Genomic DNA, 10,502 nt, shown 5'->3' on the forward strand with positions numbered 1-10,502 from the left:
TTTCATGTGCTCATTTCTTCTGCCAAACATCAACTGATGTCAAGGATAACCTTGAAGCGGAACTGACCTGAAGCCAATTTTGCATGGAACAGCTAAGCTGATGTGATTCAAATGTCTAGTGTTCTAGTGACATGAACTGATACCAAGGCAGGACTCAGAAAGTGCAGAGGGCCAGTTTCAGGTAGGTTGTTTCCCCACCCTTTCACCAGTTTGGTTATTGGCTTCATTTTTTGCCAAGCAGAGAGGTGAGAAAGGATGTGTAGATTCCAGCTTTATTTCGTAGTTCTTCAATTGTGAGTGAAATCAAGCATCTTTCTACATGTTTATTGGCTTTATTTATTTTAAATAAATATGTCTGTATGTTTACTGGTTTACTAATATTTTTTTTTCTGTAGACTACTTTATATTCTTTGACTATTTTTCAAACTACTTCCTTGTCCTCAGCTATGACAATGATAGCACCTTTCTCATAAGGTTACTTACTGTGAGATTTAAATGAAATAACCTATGCACTTAAAATAAAGTCTAGCACATAGCAAATGATCATTAAATATTAGCTATTATGATGATCGGACTGTTTTTAAATTCATTTGTGTGAGTTTCCTTGTAAATTAAAGCAATATCCTTTTGTCATATGTTTTCCCCATTATTGTGGTAACACTTTAATGATAATTTTCCATAAAGAAGGTTTTTTTAATTATATCATTGAATATACCAATATTTTCCTGTATGATTCCTAGGTTTTTCATCTTGATTGTAAAAGCCTTCCCACTCCAAAATTATAAATCAATTCACCTATACTTTCTTACAGAACGTCTAGGGTTTTACCTATTACACTTAAATCTTTGATCCACACTCACCCAGCCTCTGCCCACCAAGGATGGAAATCCTGCTCACCTGCCGCCCAGCCCCCAGGGAGGCCTTGGTGGTGGAGAACTGCATCAGGCATCGGCGCGGGCCCCCCGCAAGGCGCTTCTGGCATAAACAGTTGAACAAGCCAGCATGGAGGACATTCCAGGAAGAGGACATAGTATCACCTAAAGTTTTCTGTGGGAGAAATGATCTAAAACAAGTGACGGTGAACTTCACAGCTGAAGTACTTTACTTTCCAATGGGCAGGATACTGCACCAGAAGCCTACTTCACATTTGAAGGAGAAATTGCAAAGAACCCACTTGAAGAAAGATAATACATTGTATCAAAGACTCAAGTCCATGAAGGAACCACTACAAGCACAAAATATGCCACACATTTTGGACATGTATCTCCAGCAATGAAACCAGTTCAGCATTAAGCCTGAGTTGCATGTGGTTATATAATGTGGTACAATTCTACTGAAAACACGTGGTATAAAATGGTAAAAATTCAAACTGTCAGGCAAGTGCGAAGAGATGACGGCTTCATTGACTTAGACTACATTCTATTTCGTGACTTTACACCTCAGGAGATTATTCCTTGGCAGGTACAACTTCTCTGGCATTCACAATACGGTATTAAAGTAAAACATGGTAGCTGTCTGGCAATGAACGAAGACCCTAACACTGGGTGAAGTGTCAGTGCGCTTACTAATGATGTGGTTGCCAGTCCTCATGATACCCAGCTTAAGGAGCCGAGCAAATCCCAAAGTGTCACTTTGTATAAATGACCCGATTACAGTAGAGAGCTGTACAGCTTCAATAATAAAGTGTTATGATTTAAACATGTCTTAAAAACAGTAAGAGTGCTATGTACAGCTCATAATAAAAAGCTTCAATAAAAAAAAAAAAACAACAGCTATGACCCAAATAGCAGTAGCTGTGGCCCATCTTTAGTATCCGCCCGAACAAAAACTCGGGCACCCCAGCACCGTTTATTGAGCATTCTCTTTTCCCTGTTGATTTCAGGAGAAATGCTCAAGCCTTTCACTGGGATTGCCAGCCCTTTCCCTAACTTCAGGCTCTTTTTGGTCCCAGTATGTCAGGACAGATGCCAGCACGCTGCAAGGGACAGGCATGGATGTGAGTATGGAGAACCCTGACCCTGGACATGAGAGACCTGGGTCCTACACCTCTGTACCATCCGCTTGATAAGCGATCTTAATAAGCCATTTCTGTTTTCTAGGCCTCTGTTCCTCTCTGTAAAACGAGGAGATAAAACTAGATAGTTTCTAAGGTCCCTTCCAGCTTTAATACTATTTGATTCCAGAGATTTCAGAGCGAGCTGGCACATGAGCAAGCGAGCCAGACTGGAGGTCTGGGCAAGCGTGGTGCTGGTCAGCCCCGTCAGTGCCGGCCCTGCCCCCGTACCGTTCACCACCCTGCTCCCCTGCCCAAGGCCCGAAAGCCTGGGAGCCAGCGGCCCGCGCTCTCTGGTGACCCCGGCTCTGGCAGGGGAAGGCAAGGCCGAAGAGAAGCTGCTGATTGAGGGCCAGGGGACAGACAGCACGGGCTGCTGGGAGAGTGAGTGATCCCAGGGCCAGCACCAAAAGCGTGTGACCACCTCCAAGGGCCTAGGCCCACCCAGAGAGAAGAAGGCCTGTAGAGCACTGGGAAGCCCTACGTTGAAGCTAGGAAGTGACTGTGAGCTCACACGCACCATCCCACAATGCATACACCTAACGGAGGCAAAATTACTTAGGGTTGAGGTGAGACAGACCTAGGGCCAAATCCTTGCTCCACCACTTAACTGCTATGACCCTGGGCAAGAAACACCTTTCAGAGTCTCCTAGAGAATGAACTTCACACACAATTTTTGTGACAGCTCAGTGAGTCTAGCACAGCGCCTAGGAGATGGCGGGAAGCCGCTCCATGATATCCCATGCCCGCTCCTGCTGCCGGCCTCACCATCTTGGATGCTTGATCCTTTGAACAGGCCATTCCATGGTGCAATGGCAGGAGAGCTGGCCTTTGGAGTCTGGTCAGTCGTGCGGCTTTGTTAGCTCACACCCCCAGAGCACCCCGCATAGCACACGGCCCCCGGTGGGTACACGGTAAGTGGTATTAATAGTACCACTCAATACGTCCTCCCAGTGAGCTCCCAGGCAGGATCCAGACCGGTTCTGTCCAGACCTGGAGGGGATGGAGACTGACTGGAAGCCCCAAGAAAGTCTGAGTCTGAGAGATTCACTAACAAATAAAGGCCTAAGACAATGGTGCGGCAACAATCCCGCCGCCCCTGGGGTTCAGAGCTGCTGAGGCAGCCTTTGCGGCCCATTTTCCTGGCCCACACCTCTGTCACCCCAGCTAGTCTACAGAATCATCAACAAGGTTTCCAGACAAATCCAGGATACACAGTCACATTTGAAATTTTAGGTAACCAACAAATAATATTTTTACAAATATGTCCTGAAGGGTGGCAGAACGTGTCACCCCAAAATATACCACTTTTGAGCTAAAGGCACTTGAAAACCGGCAGGTGCAAGAAGGGCATTCTAATCTCCACTTTTCTTCCTGAAAATAGGAGACAAAAACTCCCACATGAAAGATGTTTTCTCTGTGCCAGGAAAAAAGAAACATCCTCTCAAGGTTAGTTAAAGCCAAGAGACTTCTGTACATGGACCTTGTTAAAATAACTCTTACTCCCCCATACAGCCTCCCCATATAGCTCAGTTACTTTTCCACAATTGTCTTTCTTTGTTTAACTCAATAAAAAAGCACAGAGATTTTGCCATTTCTTTGGGTTTTCATTTCCTTATGAGTTCCTTTATAAGGTCCCTTATAAGTTTCTCATAAAACTTATATAAATTTATCTCTCTTTCTCCTGTTAATTTGTTTTATGCCAATTTAATTCTCAGGCCCAACCAAACACCCTAAGAGGGTAGGGATAAAAATTTGTCTCCCTTACAGTCTCAAATATTATGTAGGACGTACTTACACAACCAGATGTTTGTTTATCTGAAATTCAAATTTAGCTGGGTGTCCTGGATTTTTATTTACTAAAGTGGGCAACCCTAGCCATTGTTCAGTCATCATAATAATAGTCACAAGTCACATTTGTAGAACACTGTTATGACCATTACATCAGCTTCGTGCTGCCCTTTGCAGACAAGGACACATCCACCAGCTGGTATGAGGCTCTTTTCAAGACATGCCTTGGTGGCACGCTTGACACCGCAGTAGGGAGGTGCTGCTGGGGTTGGGGGTCCGTGGCTGAGGACAGGAGAGTGAGCTGGAAGCGGGAGGAGGCTGGCTCTGGGAGCTCTCAGTCAACAATATTATTATTCCTCCTGCTTACCATGCAAGGAAAGTGAAGTGTGTTCATTTAAAAATATGGATTGATCCCAGCACTTTTCAAGGTCAGAAAGGACAGATTAACTGATTTGCATAGAGTCCCCGACTGGTGGCTAGTGGCCAGCTGAGCTCTGCATCTGGGGGGTCACATCCCTCCTTTCCCTCACACAATGCCAGCTGCTGGAGAATCCCAAACAATACGTGGTGCATGTTTTAGAACGTTCTGTGTGTGTTTGTCTCCTTCTCTATCCAACCCCACTCCTCACACCTCATCCCCGGCTGGGATCCACAGCGAGCAAGGACAGTCTCATTCACTGTGACAGTCCCAGCCAGAAGCTCAGAAGAGGGGCGCAATGATGTGGATATCAGGGGTAGTTATTCATGGGGGGGTCCTCTCTGGGTGCTGTACTCTAAGCCACTGCTCCTCTGGCCACCTGCTCCCCAGCTGCTCTGCTCCCCCTCCTCCAGGCCACCAAGACCGCGGGCGCCTGGAAGGAGCAAGAAAAGAAGGGCCGACACCTGCGTGAAACTAGGAGATACTGAAGACACTTAGGATTAAGGAGGTAAAAATACAAAATGCGCACCTACACAAATAACACAGTTTTGGCATTAGCAGTTCTGACATTTACTATGACGGGGGCGGGGGGTGGTCCTTAAAATTAAAGTTTAGTCCGGGAGGAAGCAGCGCAGGGGTGATTCCGGATCAGGGGCCTTAGGCAGTGCGAATGTGTATTCTCTTGTCTAAGCCACAGTCTACAGCTGTCCCCTCCCAGCGCCCTGCCCCCACTCAGCCCGGGCCACACTGGCCGCCTCACACGCACACTTCCACGTCAGGGCCTTCGTTCTGGCTGGTGGCTGCTTGGAACACCTTTCCCCCAGACACCCACTCAGCTACTCCCTCACCCCCTTCAAGTCTCCGCAGTGAGGCCGGCCTCTGTCCGCACTATCGAACGCTCGGATTTCTCCGCAAACCGGTGCTCCTCGTCACCCCTGCCCAAGGCTGCTTTCCTCTTTCCTAAGAACTTTACTTATTTATCTTGTTTTGTTCTTTGATAATATCCCAACCCTGCAGAATGGTGCCTGGCATAGGGGGCTGTCCATGAAGATGTGTTGTAGAGAACTTGTTGAACTGGATTTGGAAGAAAACTCGATCATCTAGTTGTTTCTAATCAGACCTGCTGTCAGAGTCTCCTGCACAGCTCAGGAGAATAGGCCAGCCCAAGTCCCTCGCCTGGACCTCCTGAATCAGCATGAGAAGCTCCCTAAGGTTCCTGATATATGAAACTCCTCCTCTGGTGCAGCTCCTCCATCGGCAGGGTTGACTGAGGCCCCCAGAAGGGTCTGTCTTGCTCAAGGTCAGAGCCTGGGGAGGGCCCCTGAGCCAGCAGCCCCGCAGTTCTCTCTTTCCGGGGCCCTTCCTAGCTCTCGTCCGGGGCGAGGGCGCGGGGGGGGCGGGCGGGGTGCCGAGGCACCTCCCGGCACAGCGTAGGGGACTTTCAGTTCAGAATATTAATTATCGGACGGAGCGCCTGGTGGTGGTGGTCTCTGTCTAGTTTTCTCCTAACCCAATTAACCTAGCACCTAGTTGGAGTCAATGAATGTTTGTTTTATTACTTATTATTATACTCTTGGTAAGCAGGGATGGCTGGGACATTGGCCCAGGTGATTTTTTTTTTCATTTATAGTTGACCTACAATATTCTATTAATTTCAGGTGTACAACACAGTGATTAGACATTTATATACCTTATGACGTGATCACCCCATTAGTCTGGTACTCGTCCAACGTCGTGCGCAGTAGGCCCCGTTGACCCTCCCCTCACACTCTCCGATCAGGCTGAGCAGGAGCAAGACGGGAGAAGTCAGGAGCTGAAGCTGGCCTCTGCCTTCCTCTTTACTTCATGTGCCCTGAGTTTTGGAGCAATATCCTATGAGGGCTAGAGCACTGGGTTTGGGGCCAGTCATTAATTGCTTGGTGGCCTGAGCATGTCTTGTAACCCACCATTTTGAGTCTGTTTGCTAATCTGTACCATGAGCTGGCTCCCAGCATTGACAAGAGGCTCCTGCCTGATAATGTACCTCTGGGAGCTCCAGGTAAACCACAGATCACCATGCAAACCCAGGTCTCTCACTGTCATCCACCCCCTTGTTAAACCCCTCTTGTGGCCACTCAACGCACCAAGGACATAGTTTCAGTGCCCTGACCCCAGCACCGCCTTCCCCCACTTCACTTGCAGTCACTCCTCCCTATACGCCCTTCACTCTGGTCACAGAGTTAGTCACCACCCTGAAGAGAACATACCCTTTTACGCCTCCGCACCTTTGCACAAACTGTTCCTTCCTGCAGAAATGACCTCCTCCCTTTGCTACCTGGAGAATTCCAGCATCTCCGGTCTCCGCAGTACCCTGCTTCCTGGTCTCCCTGTACCCCGTGTGGAGTGGGGCAGCTGGGTTAGATTCCTGGCTCTGCCACCTACTGGCTGAGCGACCTCAGGCAAAGTTACTTAACGTCCCCTAGCCTCAGTTTGCTCAAATGCAAAATGAGATAACAAGACCCAGCTCTTCAGGTCATTGTGAGGGTGAACTGAGGTGACAAAGGGCCTGGCCCCTGTCTGGCACAGGGCAGTCACTCAGGAAATGACAGCTTTCATTGCTGCTCTTGGCGTTCTTGTCCCTACCTCCCTCTCTGAGCTGTCCCCGGGATCTCTGTCCTCCCCCTCAGCCAGGTAGGCCCAGGTCTGTCCTCTGAGACTACCCAGGGGCCACCCATGCCAGCTGGCTTTGGGGAAGCAACCCTCACTGAAGAAGTAAGTAGGATGAGAACCGTGATGGCAGTGGGAATAGAACTCACCAAGGACAGCTGCATTCTTAGGCAAGAAGTCTGCGTCTCAGCAGGAGAGGGGGTGGGGGGAGCCTGGGGAGGAAGAGACCACAGCTGCAGTGGGAGTTTCTCTGCTCCATTCAGCATCTGCGAGGCCCGACCATGCTCCCTTTCTGAGGGGAAGTGCCAAGAGCCCAGAGCAGCACTGCTCGCCCTCTGGCCTCTGCCCCGATCTTGCCATCTGTTAGGGCCAGCCCTTTTCCTGGTTGGCTTCGTGCCCGATTCCATGTCCCCACAGTGGCTACTTCTGCAACCACTGAGAGTTCTCACTCATGCACCAACTGTAAGCCAGCACTGTGAATATAGGGTGCTGGCTAAGAGCGAGGGATTTGGAGTCAGGCCATGTGCCTGCCCTGATGCCTGGTATACAGTAGGCATACAATGAATGATCATCACCATATTAAATTTTCATGATAACCACTGAACAACAGCGAGCTTTGGAGCCAGGCTGTCCTGGGCTGAAATCTCTGCTCACCATTTTCGAAGTGTGTGCCCTTGACAAATTGCTCAAGAACTCTATGTTCCAGCTTCCTCCTCATTTCTACAATGGGGATGATAATAATAGCTCCCCCCTCGTTGAACTGATATAAGGGCTACATGTCATCATGTCATTAAAGCACTTAGCACAATGCTTGGAAGATGGTAAACACTCAACAAATGTTAGTTATTACTAACTGCATCCCTATTTGGGGGATGAGGAAATACAAGGAAGGAGAAATTAAGTAACTTGATCAAGGTCATGGACCTTATAAGTGGTGGAACCAGGATTCCACCACTGGGCTGTTTGACTCCTAAGTCAGAGTTCTCTTGGTTTTCCCATGTTGGCCCATTTCCTAAATTTAAGCCAGAAACTCAATTTTTAAAAATATCCTAACTATAATAGCAGTGGGTTGTGAAATTTCAAATATATTTACATCCATGAGTTCATGATTTTAAAAGAATCGTTGATTGCTTCTGGAGATGCTAAGGAAGAAACTCATTATTTTGAAAACTGTAATAAAAGGGGAAAGAATCAAGCACTGATCGGCTTTTTAAAAATATAATTTATAAAAGTTAACTCAGGTTAGTCAAATAGTTGAGGAAGCGAGGTTTCTCTTAGTAAAAGTATTTCAGCTATTTTTAAAATTTTCAACTGCGGTTGACATTCAATATTATTTTATATTAGTTTCAGGTATACAGCATAGTGGTTAGACAATTATATAATTTACAAAGTAATCCTCCGGATAATTCTAGTACCCACCTGACTCCATACATATTTAAAAGTATTTCAACTATTAAGTGCAGAAGAAGATGATAGAATGTCACTACTTTGCAGCCCCTAATAAAATAATATATCCAGGGATTGATCATTCAATCCCTGAGCTGCTTCTATTGTGTGTCTCTTGATGGAAGAACACACCAACTTCTGGAAGTGATCTTCCCAAATGTTGGACCTAAATCACATCAAGCCTCTGGCTATAAGGACACAACCAAACTTCTGACTGTGGGATACTCTATAGGACAAATGACCTTTTTCCCCCTCCAACAAATATATTGTAAGGTGGGGGCGGAGGGGGGCAGGGAAGAAAAAGGAATACCTACAGTTTCAAAAAAAACAAACAAACTTGAGAGACAGACATCAATAATCTGCAATACTTAGACTTTATTTGAACCCTAATTTTATTTATTTATTTATTTTTAGAGAGAGGAGAAGGGAGGTAGAAAAAGAGGGAAACATTGATCAGTTGCCCCTCATGTGCCCCCTGCTGGGGACCTGGCCTGCAACCCAGGCATGTGCCCTGATTGGGAAATGAACCAGCAACCCTTTGGTTCGCAGGTCGGCGCTCAGTCCACTGAGCCACACCAGCCAGGGCTGAACCCAAATTTTTAAAAAAAGGTATTTAAAAAATGAGACACCCAGAGAATTTATACAATGGTTGCATATTTGATGATATTAATGTATTATTGTTCCTTTTTTAGGGGCACTGATGGTCGTGTGGCTATTTTTTTAAGGCCCTTTTCTCTTAAATGTACATACTGAAATCTTTACAGAAGAGATGATATGATGTCTGAGATTCGCTTCCAGAGAGCCCAGGGGTATGGCAGGCCTGCGGATAACACTCAGCGGGACCGTGCATGGCCGTTGAAGTGGGGTAATGAGCACATGGGAGTTCATGATGTTGTTCTCTCCGTTTTTATACGTTTGAAATTTCCCACAAAAAACACTAAAAAGAAAAACTGAATGATATAAATTCGTGTTGTCTGTATAACCTGTACCCCTGCAGTAAGTGAGGGAGCTAGGCTACCTCTAACACCAATTGTTTACCACATGCCAGGCACTGTTTGAAGTCCTTCGTTTGCTTTCAGTCATGGAATCTCTGAACCTCCCAATGTCAGGGAACCTGTCGTGTGCCCATTTGAGAAATGAGGGAATTAAGGTCTAAAGAGGTTAGTAACTTGTCCAAGATCCAGCCCCAGAGCCCTCCTGGGCCTAAGTTCTACAAAGGCTGCTTCTCAACATGCAGCACTAACCATCCGTCCATTAGAGCTCCTCTGGGATCCTTTCTGTTATTCACAGGCTCTCCCTGATCCTGCTGCATCCCTGCCTCGCCGGCTGCTGGGCAAAGAGGCTTGCTGAGGGCAGGGACTGTGGGAACCTGCCAGTTGGACCCCGCTGAGAGTGTGTGAGAAGGGTGCTCCTGAGAGTCACTGACCCATGAATTAGGCAAGAGTGGGGACCTGATTTGAAGTGGGGGCACAGCTGTGCCAGGCAGGAGTGGCTGAACATTTCCTCCCTCCGGGGCTGCACTAGCTGCCTTTATGATCCTGGCCTGAGTGTAGTGAGACCTGCCGAACTCCCTCCCAGGCGTGTGTGTGCACGCATATGAGGAAGGAGCAGGCCGGCACCAGCAGGCTGCCTGCAGGAGTGGGAAGGATCGGCTCCTTCGGAGGGACAAAGAGGCAGGAGGCTGGATACAGCGACCTCGGGGTATCCTCACTGCCTGTTCCCAAGTTGTCTTCTAGGTACAAAGAAGTATATATGAGTTTGTCCTCCATGCCTGCTTTCCGGAGGTTATAATATAAAGGATTTAAGATTAAAATCTCCAAATATTCTGAGTGCTATAGCCACCCGGGCAGGCCTGACATCATCTCGGCACAGTTCTCTGCTGTCTAGATTCTCGCTCCATCCTATCCTTCACCTGATCCATTAATTCAGTGCATGTTTTCGAGCACTTACTCTGTGGCAGGCACTGAAGATATAAAGACAAATAAAACAAGGTCTTATTTATTTCAGGTAGCTTGCAGTCTGCGAGGAGGGCAGGCAGGAACAGAGAAGTAAGAGGGTGAAAGGGAAAAATGCCTGTTTCTCACTCCCCCGCTTCCCAGGCCCCTTGTCAAATATCCATCTCCAGCCTAGTCCGGTTGCGTCAGTCCC

General features: G+C 47.3%; 1 pseudogene; it reads left to right on the forward strand.

Moving 5' to 3' along the window:
- Nucleotides 1–880: 880 nt before the first annotated feature.
- LOC129085103 (latexin-like) lies at nucleotides 881–6,147 on the forward strand (annotated as a pseudogene).
- Nucleotides 6,148–10,502: the final 4,355 nt, after the last annotated feature.

Source organism: Pteronotus mesoamericanus, unplaced genomic scaffold (genome assembly GCF_021234165.1).
Source record: "Pteronotus mesoamericanus isolate MK-2021 breed Mesoamerican mustached bat unplaced genomic scaffold, CSHL_Meso_final scaffold_21, whole genome shotgun sequence".
NCBI lineage: Eukaryota > Metazoa > Chordata > Mammalia > Chiroptera > Mormoopidae > Pteronotus > Pteronotus mesoamericanus.